The 14,148-nt window shown below is 39.9% G+C and overlaps 1 protein-coding gene across 6 annotated transcripts in view; it reads left to right on the forward strand.

The window, feature by feature from the left end:
* Positions 1 to 10,931: 10,931 nt before the first annotated feature.
* Positions 10,932 to 14,148, forward strand: part of LOC121326622 (histone deacetylase complex subunit SAP130-like) — a 38,388-nt gene continuing 35,171 nt past the window's right edge. For 3 of the 6 annotated variants that reach the window (XM_041269948.1, XM_041269950.1, XM_041269953.1), the window contains exon 1: positions 10,998 to 11,150. The gene's annotated coding sequence lies outside the window, so the exon portion shown is untranslated. The other 3 variants (XM_041269951.1, XM_041269952.1, XM_041269949.1) reach the window with 2 other exon arrangements.

A 14,148-nucleotide genomic window follows, 5' to 3' on the forward strand; every position in this document is an offset into this window, starting at 1 on the left:
CACACTGACAAATGATTCAGGATGTCAAGTAATTGGATTAATGCGGGGTGTAGGCAGTTAGTATTCTTTTGGATCATCCAATAGACCCATAACCAACATTCTAGAAATTCTTATTTTTATAATCAAATAGTTCAGGATGCTGAGAAACTTCAGTAGCTCCTCCATGTTGATGGATATTCGAGTTCATTTAGACATGACTTATCCAACACCAGGGACCTGATTGGCTAGACTCAATCAGATTGCCGCTGAGAGAAAATGCTTGAGCAGCAAAATATCACTGACCAAGTGATATTCTGCCGTTCTAAAATTCTGCCACTGCGATATTTTTCCACAACATCATTTTTTTGTCAATGTGTGTTCACTCTAATTGAAATAAAAGGTGAGCGATATGTGCAGCGTTTTGCAGCTCCCCGCTAGTGGTGCCATGCCGCTTATGTGTGTCCTAGGCTTTAAAGAGTAAGTAAACCAATGTTCCCTCCTTCTCCCCTATCTGTTTTAGATGTAACCAACAGGGGCGTCAGGCCAGGTCATGCCCATTGGATATGGAGTGTGATGTGTCAGCGTGCAATTGGGCATCTGGAGTGGGTAAGCATGGGAAAAATGGTCGGGAGGGGCCTTCTATTGTGAATGCAGTTTTAGGCAAGCTGATAACCCACACATTAATGGACACCCACTGGGTGTGAGCAGACCTTGATTAAAGCAGCTCTCTTGGGCGGGGTGTCGTGGCAGCCACAAGGCCTGGTGGTGATCTCCTGCGTCCATGGAGATACGGAGATGTACCCCATCCTAAATGTATATTTATTGGTAGGAGCGATAAAACTCCACCTAGTAGTTGGAGTGGCGGAAAGGCTACCACACCCAATAATTCTGGGTCGAGACTGGACAAATTATAAAGAATTGGTTAAATTAATGGCAGTCTCGACTGCACACGTAAACGTGACAGAAAAAAAAGAAAAGGAATGAATTGGTGAAGTGTTTCCTTTTCAACCCATTTTCCGTCATAGAAAAATGAATAAAGATAGACGGACTCCAAAATGAGAGGGAGCATCATTAAGACAAGGCTGGGGTCTGGTGGGAGAACGCTCAAGTGGTAACAAACGCCAGTCAAAAGGAGTTGGAATGCAGTGTGATGAAAGAGGGTGAGGTTACTGGGCCATCTAGGGCAGATGCTACTCCTGCCCCTCTTAATATACCGGACATGTGGTATTCAAGCGCGGACATAGTGTGGGGCCAACATAATGACCCGTCACTAGTGCATGCTTGGGGACGTCTGGTCTATTGAAGGTAAGGATGTTGATGGTGCTGGGGCGCTAGCATATCCACATTTCAGTATCAAGGGGCAATTACAGTACAGGGTAAACCTAGCCATGGGCACAGGATAGCCTGTAACACAATTATTGGTTTCCCTGTCTTGTCAGAACGAGATCATGAGGCTGGCGCATGATATCCCTTTTGCGGGGGCACCTCAGAGCTGACAAGACAAGGGACCGGATATGGGCTCAATTCTATTGAGTAGGTCTTCATACTGATGTGTCGAGATATGTAGCCACATGCCCAGACTGCCGATTATTTCCACTCCTTTTGAAAACATTGCAATGGACATAGTGCACCAAGACGGCACCAATCGCTTCTGTGTAGACTTCTGGAAGGTAAACGCTATTGCCAAGTTTGATGCATCCCCTATGCTTTAGGTCAACAAACTTTTAGAAAGACAGGGAAAGGGGATACTGGCAGAGAAAACCGCATTTTCAAAACCAGAAGGTCTGTTTCATTTCAAAACCATGCTACATGGTGCACCCACTGCCTTTCAGAGACTGATGGACCAGGTTTTATGCCCACATCATGAATATGCAGCAGCGTATATTGATAATGTGGTGATTTACAGCTCCACCTGGTGCGAGCATTTGGCTAGGATTATAGCCATCCTTAGTCTCTTGATACGATACTACCTGCTGGGACACTCATTTTATCTTGTTACAGACCACACCCCACTCAAGTGGTTTAGCACAGTGAAGGACAGCAATGCCCAGATAACTCGATGGTACCTGGCATTGCAACCCCTCATGTACCACATGGTACCCCATGCTGGGAAAGACCGTCAAAATGCAGATTATTTTTCCCGGGAGGGGGGAGTAATGGGAAAGATAGATTGATCCGAGTTTTCCTTCGGCTCAACTCTGAGCGGTGGGATATGTGACAGTAATTCAATGAACCTTGGTTGTAAATCTCCCTCCTGACCTGTGAGGGTAATAAATGAGGACAGAGTTTTTTTTGAAGGGTCAGGAAGTCGGTCAGTCTGAAAAAGGCGAGACTCCGTTGCAAGAACGTATTGACCTGGAAGGGAAACAATGAAGCAGAGAGTCATGTGTGACAGGATATAAGGGGGACGGATAATTGTAATCTGTTCCTTCATTTGGTTATTAGTAAGTGACCTGGAAGGACCTGTATTTGTGTGGTGAATAATCGTGAGTGTTTGTTTTGTTCTGTCTGTTGTTGCTTGCAATTACTAGACAGCTAACATGTTCCGGAGCTGTCACCAGATGCCAGCACAAACTTAGGACAGCACTTCACTTGTACCACTGTATTGTACCACAATTACTAATTTACACACTAAACTGACTTGCGTACGTGTTTTGTGTTTAATGTGGGAATACAATAACGGGACTACTATTTTGAAACCAGTCCAGGGATTATAAATGTAAGTAACACACGCTGCTGTATTACTTACCAGCGTTATTATTTGCTGTTTGTTTCTCCGACATACAATGGACATAAGGAAATATGAAACCCTGAGTGAGTGAAAACATGCTGCTTTTATGCAGCTGTATCGAGACTCGATTGCTAATCAATCATTCAATTGGAGTCGAGGTACAGCTGCATGTGAATTAATAAAGTGCAATTCCCCGTGCTCACATATTATTACTTTTTACTTGCACGTGAAGTGCTGTACAATCCTCGTGCCAAAATAAATATATATTTGAAACATTCATGTTACACAGACCCGTTTATATCCCATGTACCAATGACTACACACCAACATTAACACACAACATACAACACAAAATACACACAGGAGCGGGCACTTTGCCACAATTGCATTTATTTTTGTTATTTAAATAAACGGTGCATGCCACGTTTTTTTTGCAACTGCAGTACTGCCTCTGTTTCTTCCTGCTTTCTTTCCTGACGTCACCACCCGGCAACCCTGTCACATCTATACACCCAGAATATTCACCTACTTCCAACATTTTCTAGACAGTTCTAGAATTAGGTTCATATTGAAATTTCTAGCACCTTGTAGACAATACTACCATACAATCAAAGGGTACGAATACTTTTGAATTAGCATTTTTTGAGTTTTTCAAATATACGAATTTGAGGTTTATTAACATCTATGGATAAATACATGAAAAATGATGGAGGTGTTTCCTTTTTTTCAAACATGTTCTCAAAGGATCTAAGATACAAAAGTTTCTTTAAAAGATCTAGAACCTATAAAGGTAACCAAATACATTTGAACACTTATATATGATATAAGAGTTTATGGTAATATAGAGATATATATTCAAGAAATATGTATATAGACTATGTACACCATGTGGTCAAGTTAGATTAATTGCCAGTCTAGCCCACATATACTGTAAAAGGGTTGCTGGGAGGTCAGCTCTCCAGAGTTAGTTTGGAAGTGAGCAGCAGGTGCTTTGTTACCATCACTGAGAAACTATTGGCCCGACAGTTATTTTTTTATTCAATTTGTTATCTTTGTAAGTAAAAGTGTACTCCCAAGCTTCCGCTCCAGCCTCTGCTATTCCTGCTGCTAGCCACTAATATGTATGTGTTTTGTGTGATTCTTTATTGTTGAAACCAGAAGCTGAACTCTGCGTTGAATTCTGTGGATAATTTTTTTTTATACCGTTCCTCTCAATATACCGTATATATATTGTGACAAATTTGTTGCCGTCTACCAGGATAATGACGTTGTGTGATGTAGAATATAGGAATAATTCCAAGCAAAAGCCATACTTCTAATGAAACTCGACGGGGCGTGGCTTCATTTGAACAACAAAACAATTGCACTGATGGTGCAAACAAAACAAAAGAAAGGCCTAAACCCTTTTTGGGTCTAACTAAACACAAAGGTGTCCCTCTCTAAATGGGGACTGGCTACTCCTGTTTACCCCGAACTACACACACCAAAACTTATTTATTTTCTTTCTTACTTTAGTTCCTTTGTATTAAAGACACTAAACATTTACTCTCTTAAACCCAAGTTTGTGGTTTAACCTAATACATCAACCTGTGACAACCAATTTACATAAATTTGTTAACTATAATTTTACTTTTAAACATATTACATTATCTCCCACTTTGTTTACTACCCACTTGGTTTATGTCATCTTCACACTTTATTACTTTAGTTTTTTTTTAATACATCTCCACAACCTTTACCCAGATAGAGTGTACATTCTTTACACCCACGGCCCCACAGCTGCCCAAGTTTGCTCTGGAATGTACACTCCATCGCTATATATATATATATATATATATATATATATATATATAGAGAGAGAGAGAGAGAGAGAGAGAGAGAGAGAGAGAGAGAGAGAGAGAGAGAGAGAGAGAGAGAGAGAGCGAGAGAGAGGACGGTCGGTTTCAGGTACTCGAGAAAGTGAATCAAATTCTTTCAACAGGTACAATCACCTGTTGAAGTCCGTGATCCTTTAGTACCTTGCCTTGATCGATCATCTTTTGAGTTTATGACTAGGCAAGTCCCGTGGACACTCACATGCGCTTTGAATCAAATTAGTAGAAACAATTCAGGCAACCTTGACCCCCAACGCTTTCACTGTTATGCCTATTTGCTTTGTGCTGGGCAAGGATGACCCAATTGTTTCTTCTAACTTAGCTTGTGTTTTTGATACAAGTTAGAAGAAACAATTGGGGCAACCTTGAGCCCCATTGGTTTTACAGTTATGCATATTTGCTTTGTGCTAGGCAAGGTTGCTGCAATGGTTTCTTGAAACTTGGCTTGTGTTTTTGATATCTCCACTTTAAATTGATGGGCATTGTGATGTTCCTTCACTCTAAATATATATTAATATATAATGGACTGGCTGTAATAAAACACATGGAGGCCGGCTTGTTGGTATCATAACAATGAACTCTCTTTATTTTATTTCCTCCTTTGACCCCACTTCCCTCCATGCATTACTGTGGCAGGGCAAAGTTTTCCTGCCCCTTTAAGGGATGGGGTCACGTGATTGGTGACCATTCTGCCTCTGGAGTGGAGCTACAGCCAAGAGTCGGAATGGCTGCCAATTAAACACATGACCCCAATCACTAAATTGGGGGATTATATAATTAATGATTTAATTGGCCCAGCTGGTCAATATAATGCTGGCCGTGCTACAGCACGAAAGAGAGAACAAATGAGAAGCACTGAAGGGGGGGGTGCTGCCTTCCTGACTGAGTTTTGTATGTTTTGTTTAAGATATTTCTGTTGTGTTTCAATCTTTGTTTTGGCCACCGTGCCCTTTATTTTGCCGTGTGGCATTTCTTTATATTTAGATGTTTTGATTTATTAAAATAAACCCCCCATTTGCTAAAATACCCTGTCTCTGAGTCTTGAGAATGCCAGTATCCTCTGCCATCCTGTCACAATTACGTTTTGTCTTAAAGGGACAGTACTGGAATATGAACATTACATCCCTCCTTAACTTTATTTATTTAATTTACTTTAGTTCTTTCAGTCTATTTCCTATCAAACAGTATTGCTCATCAATCTTAATGATGTACAAAGTCTTTCAATTGTTCAGATGGTTTTGTCGCTCTCCTTTTTGGATAGCACGTTGCACCGTTCCCTTCTGCATTCTGAGGTTCTTCCACCTGGGTGTTCTCTTGTTCGATTGGTTCCATGGAGGGAACGAGAACATCATCATCATCGTCTTGCTCTTCGGGATGAGCAGAGGATGTGTGGGTTGTTCCATGAATTAGCTTGAAGTGAGACACATTTCTGGTTACCACATGGGCGCCTCTTTAGCAGTAGTCATTGTGTCATTGATGACGGTTACCCAATATGGTTGAGGGAGATATGGTGGTGATAGTTTGTTCAGTGGCTTCAGGTTCTTTACCAGTACACAGTCTCCTGGTGTGAGAAAGGAGAGTGTAGCTCTCTTTCATTTATCTGCCTGCTCCTTCATTTTCTCTTTGGCAATTCTGTCTTTCAGGGACATTTTGAAGGACTTGCTTGGAGAAAGATGGAATTTTGATGCGTGGAGGGCTTTTGAACAATGCAGCCGCTGGTGAGATTCCAGTGGAGCTATGTGGAGTTGCTCTGTAGTTTCTGAGGAACTTGTACAGTTCTTGGGTTGGTGTTTTTCTTTCAATGATGGCAGTGCGAAGCGTTTTCTTTATGGTTCTCATAAACCTCTCTACTTCGCCATTGGCTTGTGGCCAATGAGGCATTACCTTCCTGTGATTAAACCCAAGACACTCTGCAAATAAAGCAAATTCAACACTGTTGAAGGGCAGGCCATTATCACTTATAACAACCATAGGACTGCCAAATGCTGAGAAGATTTTGTCAAGCTTTGGTATGACTGCTTTAGCTGACGATGTAGTCACTGACTCAACCTCTGGGAATCTGGAGTAATCATCCATGACTGCTAATAGGTGACCACCACTTGGAAGATCACAGAAGTCAATACTGACATGTGTCCATTGGCTTGAAGGAGGTTCAGTCATTTTAAGTGGGGCAACCTGATTGGTTGCTGTTGTCTCTTGGCATGGTAAGCAGTTTTTGAGGTAGGCTTCTACATTTGTCAATTCCTGGGAACCAGACTTTTTCCCAAAAAAGCTGTTTGGTTTTAACTATGCCAAGGAGACCTTCATGTGTCAGGGCAATGGTGCGGTTCCAAAGCTTCTATGTAATCACTAGTCTGTTGCTGCATAGCAGGGTGTTCGTCTTGTTAGTTTAGACTTCATGTGGGCATATGAGAGCAAGCATGCGTTTTCTTCTGGAGGTAGCTTTTGTGCTGCTTTTATCAACTCAGTCCATCATCCATTGTGCACTGTTTCAATGACAAGCTGTAGACAGGCGCGAGAGTTTGTTTCAGTTTGTATTTCAGGCAGTGTCATCGCCTTTGGAAGTGCATGAGAAAGGACAAAGTGAACGTGTTCTTCAACAAGTTCAGTTCCTGTACAGTTGTGTAATGTGGACAGCTTTGTGGGGTGCCGTGAGAAGTAGTCAGCTGGGTTTTCTGCACCTGGGTGATAACTAACATTGTAGTCATATGCTTGTAGTTTCAGCAGCCAGCATTCAATACGGGCTGGTAGCTTTGAAGTGGGGTTGTTGAAGAGTGGCTCCAAAGGCTTAAGGTCTGTAACAATGATGAAGTTGTGGCCATAGAAATAGAGATTGAAGTGGACACACCCCAAACAATGGCAAGGGCCTCTTGTTCTCTCTGAGTATCTGAGTATGAGTATCAATGTTTGACTGGTGACAGTGTCTTGCTGGCATAGGCGATTGTGTGAACTTGTCCTTGCACATCTCTTTGACATAAAACTGCTCCCAGAATGACAGGGCTGGCATCCACAACTAGCTCAGTTGTTTTCATAGGGTGGAAGTAGGCTATTATGGTGTCACTTGTCAAGTTCTTCTTCACTGTTAAGAGTTGTTTGGTGTTCTTGTGTCCATTGCCAAGGTTGATTCTTTTTTGTCAGTTCCCTGAGTGGTTGTGCAATTGTGGCTAGGTTGCGTTGCGTTTTTTGGTTATATATAAGGAGTCGCCATAATCAATTTAACCACGTTAGAAAAAAAGAATGGAGACTAACTATACAGGACCAATCCATTTTTTTTCATCATCAGTCCATTTTCCTTTTTGAACAGACACAACATATTGTAAATGAAGACAGATCTTGAAACACGGCCTATTTGTGGCAATGAAATTTGCTTGGACTCTGTAGCAAGCTTGGCCCCCACTTTTGTTAGTCACTTTGCTATTACTTTCCACTGCAATACAAACAGGGTTAACAACTTACATTTCTACATGTTGTATAACTTGATTCCTGGTGTACATATCACATTTGTAAGTAGCTGAACCCTTATTATTGGACAGATTCACATGATCTTGTAGTAAAGACAGTCTTTAACTAGTTTTCTCACTTAGATAAGTGGTTCTCTAGATATATGCATGTGTGGGTGATGTGTGACATAGAAATGTGTTATTTTCCAAGACAATATTTTACACTATGAGTTTCTGGATCAGCACACCTTGTTCATCTGGTAGAGTTAACAGTGCCATGGGAAGATACTGTGGATGAGGCATATGAGAGGAAAAAACCGGTATGCTCAACTAGCTGCTGAAGCGGAACAGCTGGGATGGAGAGTCCGAGTTTATCCAGTGGTGGTGGGTTGTCAAGGATTTGTCGCACACTCTATAACCCGGTTTCTCAGAGATGTCGGGTTCAGTGGCCAAGAGTTGCGTCACACAGTGAAGAACTTATCTGAAGCAGCAGAAAGGAGGAGCACCTGGCTGTGGTTGAGACGGAAAGATTCTGGATGAGGATCTCAAGCACAATAGAAAGAAAGCAACGCTGATGTATAGGTAAGTAAGCTGGGCTGAGCTGAGTGGAGGATGGAGGGGGGTGATGCTGTGACGCCAGATTTACTGTTGAGCCCTCTTGAGGTGTCGTGGGCTAGTCAACGAAACACCAAGGATGGAAGGTGCCCACTTGAAGAGCCAGAGATGTACCATACTTAGCTCAATCCAGACGGTTGTGATGTTGATTCGCTGAGGAGACCGCACTGGGTTGATCCCTGTAGCCAGCACTGCAGCCATTGTGTTTGCTGATGCGCTGGGGAGGCAAAATGAGCTGATCCCTGGAGCCAGCATTACACTTCAGCAATCAACACTAGACATAATGGTATCTACATCATCAGATGGAAAACAACACAAATTAATGGAGATGCAGATGGATCACACTAGCTTACTGCAAAGCTATGTCTTAGTTGGTGTTTATCTTGGCGAGAGCCGAGTTCAAATCAGCATGAAGTTCAACATCTACTCTCATGTAATGGAAACCTAAATAGTTCTCTTGCCATTCTTCTACTTCATACAGTGTAAAATACAATTGGGCTACAGAATTACAAGTTCATCGTTCCATCCTGTGGCTTGCATCGACCATGGCCACAGAACCTCATTCATAGGTTATATTAGTGCATAGTTATATTAATATTTTAGTCCAGTGGTTTCCAAACCTCAAGTACCCTCTATTGTCCAGGTTTTTGTTTTTGAACACAGACTCTATATGCTGTAGCTCAATGCTGTTAAAGTGTTTTTTTTTTGTAGACAATGCAGTTTTTGACTCAGACTTTGGTTCACCGTATTATATTTCATCAGAAAGAAAACATCTGTAGCTTTCCGGTTAGTTTCCATACATTAAGGGGTAGTTTGAGCTGCAAGTACACACATTCGGTCTCCTAAAGCTTGTTATTTTCCGCTTGCAACTTGTGATTTTAAATGATAAATGCTACTGTTTTCATTCATGTTGATATTTGTTGTAGTTGTTATAGCTTTTGTTTTAATGAGTTATCAGCAAAAACAATGTAGTGTTCAGGGTCATATGTTGTTCCACACTGTTTAAAGTATTCGCTTTTATGCACTTGAAAACAATGCATGTTTAAATCACATTTTTTTTGTTCCGGGTTGAAACAAAAACAGAGACACTTTAAGGAACTAGAGCAGAGTTGAAAAGGGAATCCCTTTACGCCCACCAAAGCGACTGAGTTAAACTGTCTTCAGCAGAGAACAGGTCAGACAGAGCTCCACATTAAAATGGACCGACATCAAAAATAAAACGTCCGGGCTTTCTGTTAGTTTACTAACATTAAAGGGTAGTTTCAACTGCATATTCCTGTCTTCTAAAGTTTGTTGCTGTCCTCTGCAAGCTTAGCTGTGTCTTACTGTAAAAATCTAAATAAATGCTACTCTATTGTCATTTTCATAGCTTTTGTTTTAATGATTTCTCATATTACACATTTAAACCGGATAGTTGTCGATTTTAAAGGCATGTACTTGTGTTAAATTAGGAGTGAAATGGAAAGTGAAAGACTGTCGTATGTTGCAGAACTTTTGGTTACTGGCTCATAGCATAGTGCCCGATGTGTAATTTTTTTTTAAAAAAATTAAAGACTAGGGGGCTATTTGAACCAAAATAAACTTAAATTGTCAAAAACACTACATCCCCCACAAAGCCTTACAAATGTAAACGTAATTGGGCGGGCGTAGCAAACAGTGACCAATTGAGTTCCTGTTTTACAACTGTTACCGAGGCGACCGGTGACCTATTCAATAGTGTAACCGAGAAGGAACAAAGCTGGTGGCTGTTTTCAGGCGGAAGAAAGACACCCATGACACAGCAGTCAGAAAACATTCACTAAACAGGTCGCCCTTTCATTTTATTAAAAGAAAGTAAGGATTATATTATCTTTATATACATTCCATAGGACAATCCAACTTGCCACATATGTCATTCAGTTTCCCAGGAGTTCAATGTTATCCTTTCCTAATGCACAACATGTTCTGTGTAAATAAACACAAGTTTAACACATTTAATAAACTAAAGGAAAACTTAGCTTGTTGTGATTTCTAACGGCTTAGTCAACTCAACATGTATGTTTGGCTTCGCCAGCCAAAAAGTCTATGTTGTGCAACCGCAGGTTCCTGGCGTGTCACATTACTACTTTGTCTCGGGGCGGGCATTCAACAGGTCGGTGAGCCGCAATGTGATTGGTTCTTTCAGAATGCGATCTTTTGCTGGTTGAATTGTGCATTGGCCTTGTACAAACTGTCCCTGAAATACTATTTTTGATTGGTGGTTGCGTTGTTGTCTCGCAAGTGATTGGTTTAACTGAGCTGCGATGGCCGACTCCTCCTCTTCCGGACTGACGCTAGGTGGTTTCAGAGACGGCTGTAGAAAGCTGACCGCGGTAATAGTATTAGACGAGTTGATATATTTTTCTAAATCGAAAAAGCTATTTAAATAAATGCTTAAAATTGCATTCGTTCAAAATATACCGTGTAGCATCTTGTTTGCATTTTGATTAAATATAATTTTGATGTGACGAAAACCTAAATCTCTTGAGTAAGGTAAGGAACGTGTTACTGTTTTATTCTATCAGCATACAGTACATAAATATATATTTAAAACAATAGCCTTTCCGTTCCAAAAATAGAATGTGTTATTGACTGGAAAACAAGGTTGCAAACACATCTTCTCGTAAGCAGTGGGGGTTGCTTGGTGTACTCTAGATGTTTACATTTTATTTTTATTTTCTTTACCGTATTACATTGTCAATAATTGTTTACCTCAAAATACTTCATGATGTATAACTAATAATATGTTTGCAATGATTAATTTAGATACCATTCCATTTAACTGAAGTAAATTAAAATGCTTAAAAGAAGTGGCTACATCCGCCAATGCTGTGTGAAGCCTCGTTGTTGTCGTACAATACATAGTGTTGGCTTTTTCGTAGTATCGGTCTGTCAAGTATTAAAATATATAATTTCTTGCTAACATAGAATGTTGAACGACTGCCATTTTTTCAAAATTTAACCCTTGTCAATTTTGTATTCCAAAGTCTCAGGGACATTTGAATTGGTTCAGAAAACATCGGAAACCCAAACGAAAATACTCTCAACTCTAACCAAAGCCGGGCATTTTCCAGATATTTAAATTGTATTGAAAACGTACATTCACTGTAATTAAAACCACCATACGCGAATACTCAAAGATTGTTGTGGGGCTCTGTGCAGAGTGTTGTCGTTGTTAGAAACTACCGATATTAGGACAAATTGTTGTCAAATTATACTACGAAAAGTAGATATAGCTTTTAATTTGCCTCGTGTTTGTGACATGACTGCAGTTTAAATGCTCAAAGCAGTTGGCTGTAGTTGGATCATCGGTAATCCGGACTGCATCTGTACAGCACAACAAAGTGCAGTACTGCTGCTCTCTCTTCTTGTGGCCAAAACAGAAGCCACTCGAAGAGCGGGATTACTATCGGAAAGCACCAGTAAATGTAGATGCATGTAAGTAAACGGTTTGAAGGTAGCAGAGCTTCTTGTCGGACTACCAGATTTAAACCAGTAGTAATATGATCAGATACCAAGGTAGTTACCTCATTCCTCAAGTCGTGGTTTGTTGTCTTGATCTGTATTGCAGATCAAGATAGCATACGAATTGCAGCTTACAAATACAGCGCTATGATGGGTCTGGGTACCGATAGAATGGATTCTCTGTGATGTTGGAGAGCTTCTGGGTTGTCATTTTGTTCCAAAATTGTATTCTGTTCAGCTTCAGAAGATGTTAATCCAGCATCTCAATACCCAGCTCTCAAGATCCGCTGTTCTGGTGAGGTGTGAAGGAGCTAGGCATGTTTGATGTTATAGAAGGTGTGATTAGTGCCCCAAAGACACACCCATGTGAAGACAGTCCCATTTCAGAGTTGGTTTGTTTAGAGACAATCATTTAGTCTAAAGTGAAATCCAACAATTGTATTAAAAATGCTCTGAGATTGTGGATGGTGGCAGATTTTCAAGTATTGACAGAAAAATCTGTTTTGCATTAACATATATTGATTTATACAGAGAAATGGAAAGTGGAACTGCTTCATATGGAACAATACATAATCTGTGCACTGTTTGCAAAACAGCATTGGGATTTCACAGTAATTTAGTGTAATAAATGGATAAAATTATGCTTTAACTGAAATCTTGCATTTCAAATATATTTACTGCTGGTTTCATGGACCTGGATAAGCGCATATATTGGGCTACTGACATCTGTGAAATTTAGTTCCTTGCGAACCATCCCTTAGTCCCTTGCGAACCATCATATAATAAAACCTGTCCTGATATTCTACAGTTCAGTAAAACTCAACTGTTAGGCATTGCGAAAATACAAAACTTAATTGGCGACATTTATTTATTTATTTATTTAGTTTAAGATGCTTTGAGCGGTGCATTTAAAGGTATGTATGCAAATAATTATCACAAGGACGAAAAGTTATTCATTTCTAGCTTTTGGAAAAAAAGGTATAATGCAATTAGGTATTTACGCTAGGGATGCACCGAATCCAAGTTTGTGGGATTCGACCGAATACCGAATCTACAAAAAATGTCAAGAAACTTGAAGAGCTGCATCTTTGCCTAACCTCTATTTTCTTTTAATGATGTTTCAGCCTGTGTCACCTGATCTGAGAGCTATGAGGAAAAAATTACCGTGATGAGTGACCTGAATTTCCCTGCAAAATAAAACCCACGTTGATTTAAAGGTGTAGTAACACCTCAAATAGGCTACAAAATAGTTTTAAAAATATTTTGATAAAACACAGCTGTTCAGATATAACCTAATTTAATTTACTAAAGCATATTTTTCAACAGCGTCTTGCACATCTGACAGTAGTAAAGTTATGAAATATGTTTCTGTGCACCGATGCATTTTTATCTCAGTATTATCTCTAGAACATGTTTGACAAACAAAGCACAAAAGTCTACAAGAGTTAGGGTTATGTCTGGGAGGTTACTAGGCGTCCTCTTCTTTTAACCAACTCTGAGGAAAACTGATTTAACCCTTTTAAGATTTGTGCTAATCGGGGACTGAGCAATATGTTGATAAAGGGTCCTGCAGATTTATAAAAAAAAATAAAATTACATATATATTTTTTGTAGTATAAAGTCAAACTCCAGTACCAAGTAAAGCATAGTTTGTATTTAAAAGATTTATTATACAAAATATTAAGGTATGATACCAATTTCTTTTTTCAAAGCTATTTGCTGTACTAAACTTGTAAATAAGTTCAACATAATTCTAAAGATGACACAGCTCAGGTTTGACAGCACAAGTCAATTTTAAGCAGCAGGTTGCAGTGGACAAGAACTTAAAACCAACAAAGAGGAGGAGAAAAAGGTGTTTGGTTGGTGAGGTCAAATACTAAAAAACAAATAAATTTTATTTTTACCTCAAAGATAATACATCTGTGTCAACTAGTTTAAAGAAAAATACCTTGGTTGTGCAGAAGAATATTTAAATTAACCTTAAACCTTAAGTTCAGTTTCATTAAGTGTTCTTTCTAAAAATAAG

The sequence above is a fragment of the Polyodon spathula genome, chromosome 14 (assembly GCF_017654505.1).
Source record: "Polyodon spathula isolate WHYD16114869_AA chromosome 14, ASM1765450v1, whole genome shotgun sequence".
Lineage (NCBI taxonomy): Eukaryota > Metazoa > Chordata > Actinopteri > Acipenseriformes > Polyodontidae > Polyodon > Polyodon spathula.